This window comes from Haemaphysalis longicornis, unplaced genomic scaffold, assembly GCF_048455015.1.
Source record: "Haemaphysalis longicornis isolate Haplotype H1 unplaced genomic scaffold, Haemaphysalis longicornis Haplotype H1 scaffold_2, whole genome shotgun sequence".
Taxonomy (NCBI): Eukaryota; Metazoa; Arthropoda; class Arachnida; order Ixodida; family Ixodidae; genus Haemaphysalis; species Haemaphysalis longicornis.
In genome coordinates this window covers 112,653,404-112,675,557 of record NW_027526295.1, presented here as the reverse complement: position 1 = coordinate 112,675,557, position 22,154 = coordinate 112,653,404, and the positions used below count along the sequence as shown (strand labels likewise).

At 47.6% G+C, this 22,154-nt stretch overlaps 1 pseudogene; it reads left to right on the top strand.

Moving 5' to 3' along the window:
* Positions 1-17,412, top strand: part of LOC144168226 (uncharacterized) — a 56,482-nt pseudogene extending 39,070 nt beyond the window's left edge.
* Positions 17,413-22,154: the final 4,742 nt, after the last annotated feature.

Here is a 22,154-nt window from a genome sequence, read left to right as displayed (position 1 = left end):
GATTGATTGATTGAATAACACCCAGGGACAACAAACCAGCCGTCTGGAACAGAAAACAAACTAGAGTAGAAATATTATAGTTCAAATAAAGAAAACAAAATGGACGAGCCAACAACACCTGGACATTTAAGGTAACAGCTTGGCTACCTTGAAGTGGGTCTAGAAGAATCGGAAGCCAATAACGCGATCAATGGGTGATATATGGAGCTGCGGGGATAAACTCTGGACTCGAGTAAAGGAGTACCGGAGCAGTTGGAGGATAATCGAGAGGCCTTCGTTCTGCAGTGGGCCTGAGCAGGCTAATGCAGCTGCTGATGATGATGATAATTTTTTAAAATTGTTGTGCGCCCTTTACTCTGCGTAAGTGCATGCACAGAGAATGTTGGCGTTGAGTGTTTAGAGAAACTTTATTGTAAAACACTGGTTACTAGCGCGTTGGAAGATTTATGCCAGACAAAATATAGCATGATGTATACCAATATATCTACTTCCTAGTCATGAATATAAAGTTTAGTGTGGCAGGATGAAAACTATTATTTAAAAATTATTGCTCCTTTGCATTCCAACACAGAGATAGTTCCTGTTTGTTCTCCCCAATCGAAACGGTGTAACCTAATATTTTGGTTATTACAATAGAAAAATATATGGGCAAGTTCGCATCCTTCAATTTTGGACCCCGTTTTTACAATGTTTTTCATCTAATATACTGAAATTGAAGTTACAAATTATTGGCGAACTTATGAGCACAGCACGCACCATGGCCATATCACTACGCTCAGTGACCTTTTTTCCCGCAGTTTACACTCAGCGCTAGAAAATTTATACCAGAAGAGCATTGGGAAGAAAACACCGTGGTAAAAGAGTGCCTTTTTCTGCGAACGTACTTATTATAGAGGGGCCGAGAACCTGGGCTTAGGCTCACTTTTCAGAAATGTTTTGCCGACCTGCAAAAAGTTTCTTATGCGTAAAACAGGTCATTGACCGTAATATAATAGCAATGTAAAAAAGGTTTCCGAACTGCAAGGTCCACTTGAACTAAAATGTCCTTCAACAGAGTAGTGCACCAAATTCAGTAAAAAACGCTTCCTTTAGTGACCAAGGTGTGTCATGCCTATAGACGGGAATACTTATAGGATTAACCCGATATTACAAGCATCCATGACATTGGGTTTTTTCACTGGCAGTGTCTATCACCAACAACATACAAATATACTACATTTTAGAGTCTACAAGGGAGAGCGGTGATCAATCTTCACATCTTGAAAAAATATTGACCTTTTAAAAGGAATTACTTGAAGTAAAGAAATGTGAGGGATTTGAACAAAATAAAGTACGCTTCGCGTTCTACATTTACGTATGAGGAACGTAAAAGCACTTCTTTAATATTATTGGGCCGCACCAGTCCCCGCCCACAGAGCTCGTTTTAAAGCACTCTTCGTTCTGATATTAGAGCGCAAAGAAGCAATAGTCACCAGCCAATAGAAAACATGGCTGCTTCATTGATCTTGCTATTCACCCTTCCGCTCTTCGCAGCGTATAGCCAGGCTGATGAGGAGCACTGTGATATCGAAGGTAACACACGGACAATGGACGGATATAGCGTGAGTATATGCCTAGAGATCACTACCTAATGCACAAAAGATCTCGGTTTTAGGTGGCTCTAATAAGCGCCGAGGAGTATCGCTTTATGCATTTGTAAACGGCAAATGCTCTTGTGAATCTTTATTTAAGCCCAATATATCGCTACTTCAGCAGTGACTTCAGGGAAAATATTTGGCTTCAATAAAAACGGCGGATTAATCCCATGCTCTTGTAAAATAACTAAATTTTCGTCATGACAGTAGGCCGTACAAGTATTGATTTTTATGATACATATCATAACCCAAAAACCGACCAGGTTGGCGTATTATATGCCAAACCGTGAGTACAATCAAAATGCAACATCATGAAAGAATTTTAAGTTTTACCTTTCTACTAAAATGGCAAACAAGCTTGACACGATATCAAAAAAAAACAAAAAAACAAGGCATTCAAAATGAAATAGGGCGGAGGTGCATAAGTAACGTTAGCGTTGCTGCAAATCCTAACACGTCAAAATAACACAATTTTAATACTGACAGTTCATTCAAGTATCGCCAATAATTATATTTACGTGAATGGTGTGGGTTTCAACGCTGTGAAAAATGCTATAAAAGCCTTAGCTTACCAGCGGTATCCGCATGATGCAGGTATTGAAGTTTTGCCTGCTTTGAGTGGGCATTGTGTGAGAAAAAAGAATACTCAACCTCCACTAGACTTGCGAAGGTTCTAGTACTTTGGAACGCTCAATCATCGAATCAAATCGGTTAGCTGGGAATATTTGCTGTGTAAAACCTTTGCCAGTTATTTCAGACCGAAGATTGAAAGGGAGAGTTTCTCACAGACAGAATAAAGATTCGAAAAAGCTGTGTAAGGGTCTATTTCACAGGGGACGCATGCGCATGTCCTGGCTTCCGAAATAAGCACACAATTCTCACTGAGAGGGGCGCTAGAGTGTCCAGTGTGCGAATGCTTTCGGTTAAGAATGTCAAATAAACAAACACGTGTAGCCCTTCACAATTAAGTGTACCGTTTTGGAAAATCTTGGTTGCGACGCCGTTTTCTGCTGCAAACTGTTATTGCCACTGACGGGTTTGGTGCGCTAGTTTTCCAGAATTATCTAAGTTCTCTAGGGTCTATGTACTGACTCTGGTGGAAAATATAGCATCGATAACACCTTTTCTAAGACATGCACTTACGTCGAAGAAAGCTTCATTGACTGCAGGAATTTATTCGGTGAAAGTGCAGAACGACAACTAAAGTGTTCACAACAGTGAACAGGGATGATTCCGCATGAAAACATAAGCCGTCCTGTCCTGCAAAATGGATGACCACCATGGGGTTTTTATGCAGTATATATATACTGAGGAAAGCAAGTTCTCTTTGCTGAAACGTAGGCCACAATCGTGCTTTTACCTTGTTCGAAGTTTTTCTTCTCTTATATATATATATCTATATATATATATATATATATATACATATATATATTTATATATATGTATATATATATATATATATATATATATATATATATATATATATATATATATATATCTACCTATAAAGAGAAGTGCCCGACTGACTGACTGACTGACTCATCAACGCCCAGCCAAAACTGTTAGACCTAGAGACTTGAAATTTCACGAGTTTATTTCCGTCATTGAGTAGATGCTCACTAAGGCGGGTTTTCCAGAAATTGCCCTCATAGCCGAAGAAAAGGGCGAAATTGTGGTTTCGCGAATTCGTGATTTTCTCGGTCACCCATCCACATATCGAAGCGCTTTTTGCTGATTTAAGTAGCCCTTAAGAATACCTAAAAAGTAGTTTTTAGATTTCGCCCTAACCAACACCAGCGAGGTGATTCCGCATTCCGGATCTAAAACGGTGTTCCTAAAGATTCTCGAATAAATCTTTCACCGATTCAGTAATCCAACTGATTTTTGCTAGAATATGTAACTCATACAAATGCACAGAACCGTGTTTAAGGAATTCGCTCAGCGACGCCGCTAAAAGGGTCAAATTGTTTTTTTACAAATTACACGGCTGATGAGCCAAAAAGGCCCGACAGGTTATGTACACGTCTAGCCAAACTGCTCTTTCAAACGGCTACAGATTGCAAGGGCACGTTCTGATTACGGTGTTGGGGGTCAATATTTCTTAAAATTTCAAAAATTCCACCATGGAGAGAGTTTAAAGCGGTAAAATAGTTTTTCACATATTAATTTTTTTACCGCCCGCCATCGGAGATATCGAACAGGTTTTTGTTGAGATAGGCAACTTACTCACTTATCTCAACACTGTTATACAACATTTTTCAACGACACCCTCTCAATAGAGGCAAGCGGGATTTCGGGAAAACACTGTGTTTTTACACTTTCACAAATAATCACCCAGCCAGTTAATATATCCCATTCGTTTTTTCTTGAAAATGCTGCCCATTTAATTGCCCAAAAACCACTTTCAGGATTTTGTCCTAAGATGCGGATTAGAAGGCCAGCGAGATTTTTTAATCTGCATCCTTTTGGACGTAAAATTCAGTTGAGTTTTCCCGCGTTCGCTAAGCGGTCGCCATCTGTTGACACCTTCGGCAACTACGCGTCTCCAGTAGGAGCAGGTGTCATCTCTACCTATAAAGAGAAGTGCCCGACTGACTGACTGACTGACTCATCTACGCCCAGCCAAAACTGTTAGACCTAGAGACTTGAAATTTCACGAGTTTATTTGCGTCATTGAGTAGGTGCTCACTAAGGCGGGTTTTTCAAAAATTGCCCTCCTAGCAGAAGAAAAGGGCGAAATTGTGGTTTCGCGAATTCGTGATTTTCTCGGTCACCCATCCACATATCGAAGCGCTTTTTGCTGATATAAGTAGCCCTTAAGAATACCTAAAAAGTAGTTTTTGGAATTCGCCCCAACCTACACCAGCGAGGTGATTCCGCATTCCGGATCTAAAACGGTGTTCCTAAAGATTCTCGAATAAATCTTTCACCGATTCAGTAATCCAACTGATTTTTGCTAGAATATGTAACTCATACAAATGCACAGAACCGTTTTTAAGGATTTCGCTCTGCGACGCCGCTAAAGGGGTCAAATTGTTTTTTACAAATTACACGGCTGATGAGCCAAAAAGGCCCGACAGGTTATGTACACGTCTAGCCAAACTGCTTTTTTAAACGGCTACAGATTGCAAGGGCACGTTCTGATTACGGTGTTGGGTGTCAATATTTCTTAAAATTTTAAAAATTCCACCATGGAGAGAGTTTAAAGCGGTAAAATTGTTTTTCACATATTAATTTTTTTACCGCCCGCCATCGGAGATATCGACGAGGTTTTTGTTGAGATAGGCAACTTAATCACTTATCTCAACACTGTTATACATTTTTCAATGACACTCTCCCAATAGAGGCAAGCGGGATTACGGGAAAACACTGTGTTTTTACACTTTCACAAATAATCACCCAGCCAGTTAATATATCCCATTCGTTTTTTCTTGAAAATGCTGCCCATTTAATTGCCCAAAAACCACTTTCAGGATTTTGTCCTAAGATGCGGATTAGCAGGCCAGGGAGATTTTTTAATCTGCATCCTTTTGGACGTAAAATTCAGTTGAGTTTTCCCGCGTTCGCTAAGCGGTCGCCATCTGTTGACACCTTCGGCAACTACGCGTCTCCAGTAGAAGCAGGTGTCATATAGCATAAATGTAAAAGAGAGGATGTACCAGTAAAAAGTGCAAAGGTTAGACCTCGCTATCTGCTGGGACTTTCTGCAAGCTCGCGCCTCCCGCAGGAAGCCCATGTTACTTATGATAAAACTGTCCCGATGAGCATCATTCATATCTTCTGAGATAGCACTTCCTACGAGGAAGAATACCCCTCACCCAGCCGGCCTCCATCATGTGTTCCCAGCGCAATCTCCTGCCGAATTCAAGTTGTGGCTGCAACCTGGCACTTTTCCTCATATATTAAGAGCGAAAGCAAACCAAGCTCCTCCTTCTTTCATCCACTTTTCCAAACCTTGAGCTGTGGGAGAACCTGGTGACAATCAGCGATCTGGATGTCCTGACAATACTTCCTCCAGAGTGAAGGCTGCCCAGTCATCACATGGCTTTCTGAAATAGGGAACCACTCCCACTTCGCCGGCTCAATAAAATCTTTTTCACTCACTGACTCATTCGCTCAAACGCGCCATCTTGGTGCAATTTGTTTAGCGAGAGTTGGAGAAAAACACGAACACCAGTCGTAACACATTACCACGACGCGCCTGAAGTAGAAGCCGATATACTGACAGCAGGCAGGCGCTTCCGGGTGTGTACCACTTCCCAATGAAGTAGCCTAATATGGCGACTAACAAATACCAATTTCTGTCCTTAATATAATGGCCCACCCGGGCACCGCCGGGTACTACCGCTAGTATATATATATATATATATATAGATTGCAGGAAAATATTTCTTGGACACCGGCAAGTCGTAGCAAAAAAGGAAAGACACACGTCGAAAAAAGAAAAGGTTTAACGTTTCGGCCGAGGGACCGGCCTTCGTCAGAATAATCGGAATATTCAGAATATTCAGAATAATCAGCATATTTCTGACGAAGGCCGGTCCCTCGGCCGAAACGTGAAACCTTTTCTTTTTTCGACGTGTCTTTCTTTTTTGCTATATATATATATATCTTTATATATATTATCATGTGACAGAGTAGCACGCCTGACCACCGTAACTAAACCTGAGATCTAGGTAGCAAATGCCCCCGAAAGTTACGAGGAGTGACAGGTGACAGGTGTTGCACCCTACTCGTGTTCGTGTTCACCGAGTCTCGTATTCCTCCTTTGCGATGCATGTTCTGCGCCTTGCCGACTTGAGGTGTACCTGTGATTGGGGGATGTCCGTGCAGGTGTTAGGTGCGTCACCTTGAAACTTTCCCGTGTCGCATGTTAAACGTGCTTTCCTACCACTGGGTTTCCTTGAACTTAGGCGCCCCGTTTGGTCATCGGCTGCATTTATTCGCTTTTTCTAGTTCATATTGGCCCCGAGGACATACCCTGGCGCCACCTACGAATGACGTCACTTGTTGGACGCCGGGTCGGGTTGTCGTCTGCTACAACCCATTTCCTGTGCGTATGCGGCCGCGTGTTTGTGTGTGTGTGTGTCTGTGTGTGTCTGTGGCCACTGTACCCCCCCCCCCCCGCTCCTTGTGGATTTGATGCAAATTACCCAAAAAAGTTGTCTGCAACCCGAATAATCCGGGCGAGCAACCAGCGACTCGCTTTTTCCCAGCGACACCGCCGCGCCCCACAGCTCGTACGCAGCCACCTAACGCCAAGGACGATGCAACCGATGCCGAGAAAAGTAGCCTGTAAATTCATTATGAAATACTTGCGACGTGACATGTACGAGACTGTGTGTGCAAGGAAACACCTTGTAACAGCGACGGAAGCGCGTCGCTCACTTGTGATCTCACCGCGCCTACTGCTCGCCTTGCCTGGTAAATGAATGAGAACGGTGATCGGATTGCTTCGCGCGCATGCTTAATTAAAAGTACTGCTATGATGCGAAGTTTGGCTTAAGCAGTGCCTATTACCCCTACAATGTTTTTTATAGTTATTCCCGGATTTGATTAAAGATCACTGCCGTAGCCTGTACTTTGCACGGCTGATATATTTTTACTTTTGGCGACAACTTGTCCGCAATGTATTAATGGTATACGAACGCGAGTTTTCAACACCTGCGAGTGGGTTTGAACATGGCTACATTTAGTTTTCGTTAGGACTCCGGCATGGGAATGCATATTTGTAACGTGGGCCCTTTTATGTTTACAGTGAGCCTGCCTTCCTCTAGCACCAATGAAACTAACAATTGCTCACAGAAGGCGAGGCTACATGTGTACGAGGCGAAAAGCGTCGTTAATGAATTCGGGTAATTGGGAGTTTTAAAATAGGAGAACCGAGCGTTGGGGGCCCCCCAAAGTGATGGGGGAACCTAAAGGCAACACGCGCGCGCGCGGCGAAAGGGTCTTCTCGAACCAATCGCCGGCGGCTTCGGATGCACGTACTCGAATGTTGGGAACTTTAGGCTTAACGTCGCGGCAGATATTTCTTCGCCGCTATCGTTACAGTTGCGAATGAGAGTGCCTAATACAACTATTCACTTCACTGTCACCCTGTTTCTTGTATGTGTAACTTTGTATCCGCGTCAGTTTAAGCGATCGATGATCAAGAACTTGCCACGGCCTCGGCCGATGCTTGCGCGCAGGCACATATCCTTCGGCCGCTCGCGGCACCGCGTGTGAACGGGCCGGCGGGGCCGGGCCGGCGGGGCCGGGACCGACCTTCGGGGACGGTCGGCGTAGATCGCGGCAGATATTTGAGCATCGCTTTGAAAACCACAGCAGATGACACTACCTAGCACAATTTTTCACCACTCTAACATCCACATTCACCGCTGTCGAATTACTTTTCCACAACTAGCGTGAATTTAAAAAGCGGCGACGAGTTGTTGCTGCCGCGACCTGCGTCGGTTCGAGCTGCTCCGTCGGCCGTTCGGGCAGGCACGGCGGTGTGTGCGCGGGGCGTTTCTGCGAGCAGTGAACGCTTCACGATTTCTCGCTTTACACATTTGTTGCAAACAAGGGAAATTTAGAAACTTAGCTTGGCAATCCTCGTAGTCTACATTGTTGATCCGGGAAACGAGCCGCAGCTTACGCTTCGGTCGCACACGTACGCCACCTCGCTCAAGTTGTTTGCGGGGAATGTACCACAGTTGATACGGTTATAAAATCCCCATGACGTCAAACTGCGCTTGACGCACTGAGAATTAACTTCAAACGACGAAAATTAACACGAAAATGCTTTTAGAACGCGCGTCCTAAGCTAAGTGTCACACGCTGCAAGCCAACTGTGCAGCCAGGTAGGAACGGTGATCCTACAAGTGACGTCAAAACGATCGCAGCGCCAGCCTCTCCAGGGGTGGGCCTCGCGGCCAATAGCGTTAACAATCAGTGTAATACTTAAGCAAACGTGTCGTAGTTGATCAGAGGACTCAGGGTGACAGACAAAATCCCGTACTTCAGCTTTGGTCAACCCTAGTCGATAGGGGAAGTTTGACTGCCCTGGCTGGGCCCATTTTCCAGGGGTGATCCAGGTGTGATTTTGCTATGATATGCAGACATGTTTGCAATCAATACACTGTTTAGTCATCATCTTATTCCGCATCGAAGCGTTGTTTCAGCTTTTCTGCTGTACGAACGACCCAAGCTGGATGTTCGTCTTCCTCCATAGCACACGGCTTCGTGCCGCACATGGCCTCCTGGCCTTCCATCGTGGCGCGCGCTTGTCGCTTCGGCGGCGGCAACCCCACGTTCCTCCGTGAGATGGCGAGACAGGTCCCAGTCACATTTGTGTTCCGTCCTCACCTACCTCTACAACGACGCCTATCTGTCCCCGCCAACAGGGCATGCTCCGTGCCGGGCGCAGCGCCACGTGGCGACACGTGTTTCCCGCACCCCTTTGTTCCCTTTTTGCCTTTCTCTCGGCAAAAGGGTTGCGAGGTAGGCTAGTTCGAAAGGCATATGCTTGGATGAAACCAGAGCGAATAGAAACAAACACACTTAAAGCACAGCAGGAGAACCACGCCACTCAGGTTCTCAGTCAAAGGAATTCTACGTGCCAGACGTCCGGCTTTCATTGCGCCTGGACCGCCACAGAGGTTGAACACCTTATAAGCAGGTTGATCTCCAAACATCTCGACATCGCGTTCTCTAAGTACTGGCCACATTTGTCTCAGTCTGCAGTTCCCACTGTGTCCAAAGCAGCACCCCAAATGACCCCGGCATTTCAGCATGATCCATCGGTACTATCCAACACAGATCATGGCAGCAAGTGCTAAAGCCCCGTTGCTGCTGCAGTGGAACTGTCGCGGGTTGCGCGCCAATGCCGCAGAGCTCAATGAACATCTGCGGGCTTTGGATCACAAGCCGTTGGTAGTCCTGCTCCAAGAGACGAAAGGAAAAGGCCCGGGCATACAAGGCTACCATTCTTATGAGGTACCCACCATTCGCTACGCCTCCATTTCTGACCAAGCTACCAGCGTAGTGATCCAACAGACAGCTTTATACGTTCTGAGAGGAACCCCTCACTGCCAGGTGCCTACTGCAGGCATGTGCAACGATGTTCAGGAAGTAGTGGCTGTCCGCGTGTCCTTTGGAGGGAGGACCTTACTTGTGGCATCGACCTATGTGCGTCCTCAATTACCAGGTGCAAATTTTGACTGGATGCGGCAGTTGCGTGCTCTGTACCCCCGGGACGAAGTTGTGATTGGGGGTGATTTCAATGCCCTCAGCACGACTTGGGGATATCGCGTCACCAACATCCGCGGCCGCAACCTCGAGGAATCAGCAGAAGATGCGGACCTCATCCTTGTTAATGATCTGTCGTGCCCCACGCGGCTGGGGCAGTCGTCGAGCCAGCGGGACACCATTCCCGATTTGACCTGGGCCACTCCTTCCACGGTGTCATTATGGAAATGCGACTCTTCATCTTGGGGAAGTGACCATTTCCCCATTTGGATCACGCTTTCCGGCACCGCGCGGAAAATTAACAAGAAGGTCCGGTATGTAGACTGGCCCCGTTTCAGGGAGCTTCAATTTTTCGAAACAGAAAGACATCGCAACGCGAACTTAGACTCACTCACAATTCTGCTAAATCGCATTTTGATCGCTGCAAATGGTGCTACAACGGTCGTCGAAGTGGACCAAGACACTCCTGCTCCTGATCGACACCTGATCAATCTATGGAATGTTCGCGACGACTTGCAGGAGCGCTATCGGACCGGTGGTCGCACTTATGTTGACCTTGTGCGCCTCCGCCACCAGACAGCGAACATCAGAAAATACGCGAAGCTCCTTGCCCGCAAGCGTTGGGAAGAGCACTGCGACTCTTTTTCCTCTCACACTGGGTCCCGGAAACTGTGGAGCACCTTCCGAAGCCTAGCCGGGCGTACAAAGCTGCAGGGTACAGTGGATACAGTGCTACTTCGAACTGGGCAATCCCGTGAGGTCTTCGAAAGAGAGGCGGCACGTATTTTCTTTCCCCAACCCCCGTCTCAACCGCCACCTCATATCTACGCTCTGGAGCCAGTGGACGACAGCGAACAGATTGAGATGCCATTTACATCTGCTGAGCTCACGGTTGCCCTTGAGCAAATCAATGTGTCTAGCACACCAGGAAAAGACGGTGTGTCTTGGTCAATGCTTCGCAATCTGCCAGTAGCACAGAAAGAAGAGCTTCTTCAGGCACTTAATGACATATGGATCAGTGGCGTCGTCCCTCCAGCCCTCAAGCACGCTGTTGTGGTACCCATTCCCAAGGCAGGCAAGGATCCTGCAGTTCTTGCAAATTTACGTCCAATCTCGCTTACGTCTACCACCTGTAAGTTGATTGAGCGGATGGCCACGACTCGACTAAGTCATCACTTGGAAGAAGAAAACAACTACTTCCACCCGGCTCAGACAGGCTTCCGACCAAATTTAAGCACCCACGACAGTCTTTACCTTCTACGAAAGTTGGTGCGAGCAAGCCGGTATAAGCGGCCACACATTCTGGTTGCTATTGATTTGCAAAAGGCTTACGACACCGTATCACACGCAGCGGTACTCGATGCCCTAGTAGATGCTTATCCTGGTAAGCGGCTACGAAATTTTGTACGGAGTTTCCTGGCTAACCGCACATACGAGATTCGATCCGGCCGCCACGACACCATTTCCTTCACCAACTGCTGCGGGGTGCCCCAAGGGGCTATCATCTCCCCTATTCTTTTTAATTTGGCTCTCAGGAAGTTGATTCATGGGGTGTCTGCGGTGGAAGGTGTTCATGTCACGGCCTATGCCGATGACATCACAATTTGGACTGAGGCAAGTGATCACCCCACAACCGATGCCGCGATGCGTCAATTACAGAAGGCCCTAGACACGTTCAGCGCCCTCCTAGCTCCCACTGGAATGAAAATATCGCTGGCGAAAACACACTTCCTGGCGATACGGGGCACACCTGCAGAACGCTCCCGGATTCATTTAACCATTGACGGCGTTTCGCTTCAGCCTGCTCCACAGGATTGGGTGCGTGTCCTCGGGGTGCCCGTTCACCAGAACGGTGGCGCTACAGAATGGATCAAGCAACTTCGGCCGCAGTGGCGTAGCCTCCTGCACCTCATTCGCCGCATCTCCAACACCTTTGGCGGGGCATCGCAGGACGTAGCTCGGCGTTTAGTGCAAAGTGTACTTGTGTCCAAAGCCACATATGGCGCCATGTGCTATTCCCTCACAAAACACCAGACCCACCAGCTAGAAGTCCTTTACCGGGAAGCGCTTCGAGCTATAACTGGGCTTCCACGACACACAAGGATTGAGGAGCTCTATCGGTACGCTGGTCTTCCCACTCTTGAAAGCATAATCCAATCCAGGGCAGAGGGGGCGAAAGACCGTCGCAATCTCACTCACCAGGGCCGCCGCTTACTATGCCATGCCGGTGAGGATTTCGACACGTCTGTGCCACCCATACATAAGCACATTCCACCTTGGGAGGATGAGCTCATTACTGAGCAACGGCCAGCACCCACTCCACGTCACCAAGGAACTTACCAATCGCATAGACATGTTCCTTCGATCACCGCCCCTCCCTTGAACACAGAAGACTCATCAACACTTTCTGTCTTCGTGGCTGCTTTGTGGCGGCGCCATTTACAAACGGCGTCCCTCGCCGCCGTTGCATGTGTACCGGCCGTAGACACAACCCGCACCTTCAAGATGACTATACCACCTACCGCCACAGCGCTGGAGCTTCGTGCCATCGACGAGGGGGTCCAGCTGGCTGTACGCCTACTGGCAGCTGATCCCCAGACGTACCGAAACGTCAGCATATTTACGGACAGCGCAGAGGCTTTACGTTATCTCATTGGACCACCCAGACGGCACTCAGTCGCTCATAACATTAAACGTTCCTGTGCAACGTTGCGACTGCGCACTGGCATTACTGTGACCGTTCGCCTGACACCCGGGCACGCAAGAGCTCTCGGTAGTGAGTGGGCCCATCAGCTGGCGAGCGAGGCTTGTCGAAATTTCCGCCCGCAGCTTGACGGCTCCCTCCCTGAGGAGTTCTGCTTTGATCCCGATGGCGAACGCCGCTGCCGCAAACAGCGCCGCCGACAGGAGATCCTTTCAACAGTGCCCATCAACCCGGACCCGGTGCCTCCTGGGCTTAGCCGTGCTGCACATGTCTTCCTGAACCGTGCGCGCTCCGGATACGCTTTAACAGATGACGTCGTGGCCAGGTGGAGGCACGCCTCGAATAGAACAATGAGGAGCGGCAATTCCACGGCAGCAGCTTCCGAAGACCTTTCATCTGCGGTGGCATCACCATCCGACCCTTTGTACGTCTGCTACGCATGTGGGCAGTCACTGAAGCCAACCATCCAACACCTTGTATGGGACTGCATAGGTCTCCTAGGGCCACGTGAGACACATCGGCCTGCCTGGGTACTCGCTTACGAGGACTGGATCCGTCCGAAGGGCCGCATCAAACAGACTTTATCCGCACTTTGGCGGTTCGTTCTGGACTCCTCAATGTTGGGACACTATTGAGGTCTTCATCTCCCCTCCCTTCTCTCCCCCATGTGGCCTTGAGCCATCCCTTTTAATAAATGTTCGTTGTTGTAGAAACAAACACAGAGGAAGTGGAACACAAGTTGTATCAACGCGCGTTCTAGGGAGCATGAATTTTCATTGAAGGCCCCCATCATCCCATTTTTCTTCGCATTGTACAAAGTGCAGTGGATGTAAACCTAATTTTCCTGCCATCGAAGTTCTATTTCAGCACCGTAGACAAACTCTCTCCGAAATTATGGAACCGTTCAACATAGCAGAAAGAGGGCAAAGCGTGTATTCATCCCAAAGAGATTGCATATCTCGTAGGCCTTGACTGTCGCTGGTGTCAATGTAGTTACCTTATAACCGTGGCTTTTTAAAACTTGTATCACTCATGCGCATTGTTTTTTACTGTTTTGTGTTTTTGTTTTCGCCTCCATTAAAAAAGCGGCGGCCGCTTTTTTGATGAAGGCAAAAACAAAAACGCTCGTGTGTACAAGATTTCGGCGCACGTTAAAGATCCCCAGGTAGTGAAAATAATTCGGAGCCCTGTACTACGGCGCGCCTCATCGCCTGAGTTGCGTCGGCGCTTTAAACCCAACAATCAATCACTCAATCACCTACACGCATTGCGGTATTAAATAACGACTTCTGAGCACTTTGCATTGTGAATTATGCACAACTGAACGTAACGGTCAATCTATTATAAGCACTTAAAGAGCTTAGCGTGCTGTCATCAACAAATTGGCTATTGTACTTGAAAATAAATATTTTTTCTATGGAGCCTACTAAAGTTACACGTACCGAAAGAGTAGGTCATATTCGCAGTGAGTTGTCAATGCTTATTATGAGCACTGTAGTATAAATGAGAAGTTGCTTTATAGGCTATAGGTCTGTTGGCGTAGTGAAATACTGGAAGTCATTTATTTAGCAAGGAAATAGTGCGAGGGAGAGGACACGATAAAGCCGACATCCTCTCGTCCCTGTTTCTACAGCGTCCGTCCTTGCCTGTTTTATTCGTGTCTCGACCCTGGTATTGTTTCCGGGTATTGTAAATTGTTACCGACTCGCTAAGCTTCGTACACTTGCTCAGATACTCTTGAAAATGGTGTGCCAGCGGCCATGACGCGAGAATCGCGCCCAGAGATTGGAAACAGCAGTGCGGAAAAAAGGTTGGAGGATTCAAGGCTCCAAGACAGGAGAATGCTAGGCGGGCCAAAAAAGGTTTAAGAACAGCAGTGTGAAAGTACGGTAGGCCGTTATCGCACGAGAATCACCAGCTGCGTTTAAAGCTGAAGGTAACGTTGAGGATGTGGGCTGCGAACACGACACTCTCAGCGATTCCGACAGAGCAAAACGAGCTACAGAGTAAAGCTCAGTAACGATATCAATCGCAGAGCAACAGGAGGCCCCTGGTGGTAGAAACACAGTGGAACGAGCCTTGGCGGGTGTTTTCAACATGCTGGTCGAGTGACTGCGGGAAAAATGTTTAGGAAATAGTGAAACAGCAAATCGTATCAAGGTCGAGCTCCGCTTTTGCCTTCCATTTGTTAAATGTTTTTGAGCATCACACGGAAATATTAAGTTTGACAACTACTATATGCTGCCAATGCAGTACCTAGGCTCAAGATTCTGATACTAGCTGCTTGGTGTTGTAACTGACAGCATCCCTAACTTTCCCTGCAATCACCCGGCCACCATTGGGAGGAAACAGTATACGGTTATTAGTATATGCTAAGGGCCATGCAATGCAATTAAGTGTCTTTTTTTATTTGAATGAACTGATGGACTGATTAAGGTATGTTTCATTATACCATACAACAATTATTTTACGTACCAGCCAAACGGTTCTATGTGAGAATTAGGTCACGCAGGCGTTGGCGACTACCTGAACCAAACACTGAAGGGCGATGTCTACCTTACAGATGTCTGTCTACTTCGGGTGACAGATTTACTTGTTTAGCGTATGGGCGTACCACCCAACGTAAAAAATGTTTGGGCTCGAGGCTCCCATATTCTGCTTATCGAACAATATCTACAGAAAATTCGGAGCTACTCACTGAGATTCTCGAACGGGAGTAATAAAGACACGTGGAATAAAAAGCGCCCGAATGTTATTGAAATATGCACAAGGTATTCTGTATAAAGGTGCCCTTTATTTTTTTAAGGTTGAATTACTAAACACTTTTTTCGCCGCATTGATAGCAGAGTAGTGACATTCCTTGACAAGACTTTTTTGGACGTCATTCACATGATTGGCCTCAGGGACTGGCTTCTGAAACAATTGCTCTTACCCAGATAAAATTTTAAAATTTGAGATTTTTTCTGTTACCACAAAAAACGTGTTTTAAACTGTCGCTAGGGAATCTCGTGAATGCGCGCCGGATTGACATGGGCAGACAGCTCTCCTTACAACACCCCGAGCTAATATTCAGTTTCTTTTGCTACTCCAGCGGCCTCAAATCATCTGGCTGTGCGCAAGTCGTGCTATGTTCAGTACCTTCTTTATCGTGGCAACCCCGGGACCGATATCGGAGAGTGGTTTGTAGGGGTTGTCGAAGAATCCAGTGAAGAGCATTTGTTTCGATAGATACGAAAACAACCAAACGTTTTATTTACAGCCATGTTGTGGTCAAGTTTCGGGACGCGTTGCCTCGAAATACGAAACAATTTCTTACCGGTGCTGTATGCGCGTCTTCTGCAAGAACAGAAACTGCTGTTTCTGTCTCAGAAGAATAAATTTTCAGAAACATTTCGTTTGTAATTGACAATATAACGTTAGAATCCTGTCAAGGTTTTCATAGCAAACCCTTCTTTTGATTTATAAAAATAGGTTTCCAAAGAGTTTATTACTAGCCCAAAACATTGTTTTACACCCAGTTTTATATTAAATACCGTTTATTACAAATGCTAACAGCTATGATATTTTCCCCGAAGACTGCAGCTGGAGTAGAGGCGAAGCCGAGTCAACTTGGAATCGTTGCGGTTGTGGCGTTTTCATTATTTTGGTCCACGCAGAGAGGCACACTGCCACGCAGTCCACGCAGAGAGGCACACTGCCGTCTTTTTTTGGCGCCAACACGACTGGAGATGCATGGGCGCTCTGCGACGGCCGCACAACCCCCGTGTTCAGCATCTCGTCAAGGGCGACATCCAGTTTCGCCTTCTTCTGGATGCTGAGCGGCCGTGGATTGCAGCTCCAAGGAGGGGCGTCTCCCGTGTCAATGCAATGTTGAAAAGCGTTTGCCCGGCCAGGGGCCTCCATGAACATTTCAGCAAACGGCTCCAGAACATAGTCAAGCTGCTCCCTCTCATAGTCACTGCAAGGACACCCCTCAAGCAACTGCCTTATTCGCTCAGGCAACACGGATTTCGTTTCGACTGCGGCTGACCTTGGCACCGTACAGATATGCGGTGACGCCACAAAAGGTATCAATTCTGCGTCATTGCCCAATCTGTAACCACCTCCCGCCAAGTCAAGCAGTAGACGCTCGCGAATAATGAAATCCCGGCCCCAAATCATGGGCACCGACAAGCCAGGGCAGTACGTAAAGCGCTGCCGACACCTTCTGCTTGCGTAAGAAATGTGCAAGCGCACAGCCCCACGCGATTCCACCACAGCACCAATGGCCAATTGCAACCGGGTGCTGCATTTGCGGAACTTGACACCACGTACTCGGCAGAGTTCAAATTCTGCATCTCCAATTAGTGACAAACTACAGCCAGTGTCAACCAATGCGTTAACACCCGTTCCAAGCATTTCAACAGAAACATGCGGGGCAATGGGCTGTACGCGCACTTCAACACAACAAGCAGTGGGTAAAAAACACCAGTCCTCGCATCCAGCCAATTTCGCGGCCCTCGGCGACGGGTTAGTCACCATCATTGCCCCGGGCTGCATTCCCTCATCTCGATGGCTATTTGTATTTCGGTGACCAGCCTCACACGGGACACATCCTGGCTGTCCACATTGGTAGCAGCCGCCAGCTTTATTTCCGTCAGGCACGTAGCCTCGCGACCCTCCCGCCTCGGCAACTGGACGAGAAGGACCTCTGGAGTTCAGGGAATTTCGTTGCCGACCCCAAAGGGAGAGACTCGGGTCGGGGAGCGGTGAGCGTGCCTGTAAAAAGGGCCTGTTTTCCCAACGCAGGAACCCTGGCTCAAACCGCCGCGGGGAGTTCCCGCCATGGGCTGCACCATCTAGTGGTCTTCCGTGCTCCAACTGCCTGTCGCCAAGGGCAGAAGGATCTAGAGCACGGGGGGAATTCAAGCCCGCCGCTGCAGTACGCGGCTGTGGACTTCGCTCTGGCGAAGTCTCAAGGGTGTCTCTCCATGCACAAGCTGGCTCGATTGCTTCCCTTACTGGCGGAGAGGGTACATAATTCAGCTCCGATATGAGAGCTTCCTCGATTGGCCGGCCTGATTTGCCATCTCCTCCAGGCTCGAGTACTCACGACCACGTAAGTAAGGTCGGAAGCACGGGTGGCATCGTCGTAAGACGTGCCTCACCATTTCTGCATCAGACGCACACGGGATAGCTCTTTTGAAGAGCTCCTGGATAGCTCGAATGTATTCGAGCAAGCCCTCGCGCGGGTGCTGCGTACGTGCTTCCACCTCACGGCGGATGTGGTAGTCGTAGTCGGGAGGCAGGAACTCCTCGCGGAAGCACGGCACGAAGTCAGTCCAGGACGCGAAAGGAGCCTGCAGGCGCCACCAGCGACCGGCGGATCCCTCCAGAGCAACCGGCCAGACGCGGGCCAGGACGAACTCGTCCGAGGCACCCGACGCCGCCTTGTATACGGTGAGGTCACCCAGAAAGTCCGCCACTGTCTTGCGGTCATCGTATCCCGTGAACCGTGGTTCCTCAATGTTCGGCTGAAACGATGGCCCGTGCTGGGACCCACCGCGTTCTAGCCCGAGACCTGCCAGCCGGTTCGTGAGGTTCTCGCAGAGGTCCATGATTGGGCGGAGCGCGCCGACGAGCCCAGTGGCGTCCGCATCCCTTGCGGGCTCGCGCGAAGCAACCAAGGGCCTCCGACGGGTAGCCGCTCCATAGACAGGTATGTCCCTGGGACGAAATGCTCTCGCGCGCCGCGAAGCGAACACACGAAGAAAAAATGGCGATAAACAACACAATCCACTAAAAATTCGCCTCAAAATACGAGAAGGACTACAAAAAATCCCGGCGGTCACGAAGAAACGCCAATGTAATTAGCCCCGCAAAACCTTGGAACACCAGAACAAGGAAGAAGACCACAATGCCTTTCACAGGAACCACGGCCGGCCCCACGTCCAGGGCGTCAAATGTGGTACCGGGGATCTTGCACCCGGCCGCGGTTCCCCAGAAAGACACTGAGCCCCCTCGATCACACCTTTACTGGGAGTCCCGCAACGCCAAGGTCCACTGCTCAGCCGATCCGGCTGCGCACACCTAGCCCAGCCCAGTCCGCCATGTTCTATCCTGGCTCGTCTCGTCCCACATTTCTTCCTCAGCCGGCACATGTTCATCCCGTATGATGGTCCCCCACCACTATTGTGGGATTGCCACAGTCTGGAGAAAAATCGTCCAATCACCTCCTGCAGAAGATTTCACGGAGTAGAGGGCAAAAACAAGACGTGTAGATGGATAGCGACGGCAGGGGAATCAGCGGCAACGCATTAAAAAGCAAAGTGCATTTTTGGAACTATTAGCTGGCAGACACAATTTGCTTTCCGTAGAACATACGGGTTAAAATATGTAGAGTTAGCGAAAACTAATTTCGCGTAGATTAGGATGAGACGCATTTTGAAAAATTATCCTATAAGGATGCCGATGCGTTACTGGTCTCGTTGTTATAAGCTGATGTTGATTATGAACCTGACTCAGAGCAAAAGTTTGCCTCTTACATCAGAAAATTCTTATGAACCTTCTTATAGAAAATGAACTTATGCGAAGTAATACCGCAGTAGTTGATGTCTTTACTACGTATAAAACACTTTTCATATCGAAGTTGCTATGCAACTGAGGGGATATGTTTTGGTGGTGAATTCACTTTGTTTTGAGTGAACAGTGTCTAACAATTCTTATATTTGTAATGGCATTTTCGTTATTTTGGCCGCTACAAGAAAGGTGACAAATGTTGCCCGGCGGAACTAGACTGCAGATGGACATAACTAGAACACTGCGGAGAAAGTTAGCAGCTCATTTACAATTTATGAATTTACGGTTTTATTCCACAAAATATTGCTAGCAACAATGCATTCTTTAAATATTTTTCTTTTTAGTTATTCTTCCTGTTGCTTCAATAGTGTCAGTTCTATTTATATTGCGTAATTATTTTCACGTGCTTAACAGTTGTACCGCCAACCTCCTCGTAAGTCTACTTCGCCAGAACAGTGGAGAACCTAAAATGGCCACGACTAAGTGCGCACAGTTGACGACTTATTGGAAAGATTGGCTATGGTTTCACTAAAGGCAGGCCGTGCGACGAGAAATGGGGAGAGGTAGCACATTGCACGAGAAATACTTATACACAGCAAGGGTGTTCTGGCCACCTCGCATAGCAGTGTGCTCCCAATTCACTGAATATGAATTTTGTTACTTAGCATGATTCCAAAATACTCCAGCGGAATAAAAACAATCTAATGGTGAATTCTTCAGAAACAAACATAAAATATGCCAATGAATCAGCATTCAGAAAAAGCTCACCAGGCGCAACACAGACGTATGTAAAGGTATCAGACAGATAATTCTTCAGCTAAGTTAGGTCAATATATAGTGCATATTGCAGCGCCTAGATAGATACCATAAATGTTAAGGGAAGATTATCCGCCCGTATTGCATTTGAAAGCCATAGACGTACTTCAGAACGTCACAAAACAAACGCTACATTTATAATAAGAAAGACTTTATCATAATTGCGTACACGAGATGGGGATGAAAATGTCAGGAAAAGATAGTTTGCTACACGCACATTCACGTAAGAAAATATTAATGGAGCTTAATACACTTGCTTTGCAATTATACGAAGGTTTCTAGATCAAAACCAAAACCGGTTAGTATTCTTTATTGTACTCTTACACATGAAAAAGCGGAACCTTCCACAATTCAAATGCATTGTAACGTACGGCGATAACATATATTTTTAAAAATCGCAGAGTATTGTCCTTTAGGTGAAAATAAAAGGCAATCTTTCCCACTGTATGAAGAAACGGGCAGTTCTAGCCTGCTACGGAATAGGGACGAGTGTAGGTGTATAAGCTCCGGAACGATCGCCGGGTGGCGCTGCACTCCCCTCCGCCTGAGTACGCGGTGGCTGCCGCCGCTTCGGCACGTGCTTTTTTTGCTGCGCGCGTGCTGCATTTATCGCGCTACGGTGAGGTCCGGGTAAAATTTTCTTTCGACTTAAGAAAGCATACACGTTAGCACGTGTCCAGCAAGTTCGGTTTACACGTAGAGAACCTACTGGGTCCAGTTTTGCCGCTGCTTGTCTTGTCGTCTGCTAGAGACGCGTCGTCTGCTACGCGCCGCTCCAACGGCCGAGCGCCCCGGCGGTTTCACGGGGTAAAGCGTGCTCTTGGGTGGTCGTGAGCTGCCGTCTTTTTGTCGTCCAGGCGACAGCTGTGCAACTTGTCAGAGTGCATTTTTCTCTTGTTTGCTACTTTCTTCAAGTGCTCCCACTTTGAACATCCGGGTTTTATGGATGACAGAAACATTGAGGCTTACAAGAATTCCCGTTAATTCATTGTTTCTAATCCTTGAAATGATCAGCTGCCTCCTATGAAAGACGCATTAAAAAGGCACATGCTGTTAAATGGGTTCGCTGACAACACCGCATTTCTATTTTGCTTATCTTTGAAGGAATTTCGTTCGCAACGTTTGTCCCACAGATTGACCCGCAGGGAGTGAGAGCGATACTGCTGCGGGAACAACAGAACATCTTGTCAGGACTCGGGACTCCGCCAACGTTCCACACCTGTTTTCTGTTATGTTCCCCGTGTTTTATGACCATGTAGGCACTGCTGCGACAAAACATGGTTGCCTTCTGTGCAGTAAGCAAAACTGCTATACGCTGGGACGGATTCAGATAGACTTTTGCCCGTTTGTTGCTGTCCTCGCCGTCTGCACAATAAAGAAAGGCAGAAGGTGCAGCTGGTACGACGGCGATGTATTTGCGCCTGTGCAGTGTTCCCGCGTGCATAAATGAAAACACGTTGCCCTTCAGTCGTGCACGGCATTGACCAAAGAGTGGAGAACAACTGTGGCGCGTCCAGACCAGCTTGGCTACCAAGGCTGCCTCCGCTGCTTTTTGTGCTAATCATAAGGGGAAAGCTAAATGAGAAAAAGGGTATTTGGCAGAAGAGAACACTAGTTCTCTGTTGCACGGGCTGCCTGGAAATAGATAGCTGGTGGGGGGTGTTCCCCTCTACACTTTTTAATGAATGCTGCCAATGATTGTTTTCCCCTATAATAAAGGAAATTCGGAGTTGGTTAGCTGGTGCTGTTCGATATCGTCCATATATAACTAAACTAGCGGTAGTACCCGGCGGTGCCCGGGTGGGCCATTATATTAAGGACAGAAATTGGTATTTGTTAGTCGCCATATTAGGCTACTTCATTGGGAAGTGGTACACACTCGGAAGCGCCTGCCTGCTGTCAGTATATCGGCTTCTACTTCAGGCGCGTCGTGGTAATGTGTTACGACTGGTGTTCGTGTTTTTCTCCAACTCTCGCTAAACAAATTGCACCAAGATGGTGCGTTTGAGCGAATGAGTCAGTGAGTGAAAAAGATTTTATTGAGCCGGCGAAGTGGGAGTGGTTCCCTATTTCAGAAAGCCATGTGATGACTGGGCAGCCTTCACTCTGGAGGAAGTATTGTCAGGACATCCAGATCGCTGATTGTCACCAGGTTCTCCCACAGCTCAAGGTTTGGAAAAGTGGATGAAAGAAGGAGGAGCTTGGTTTGC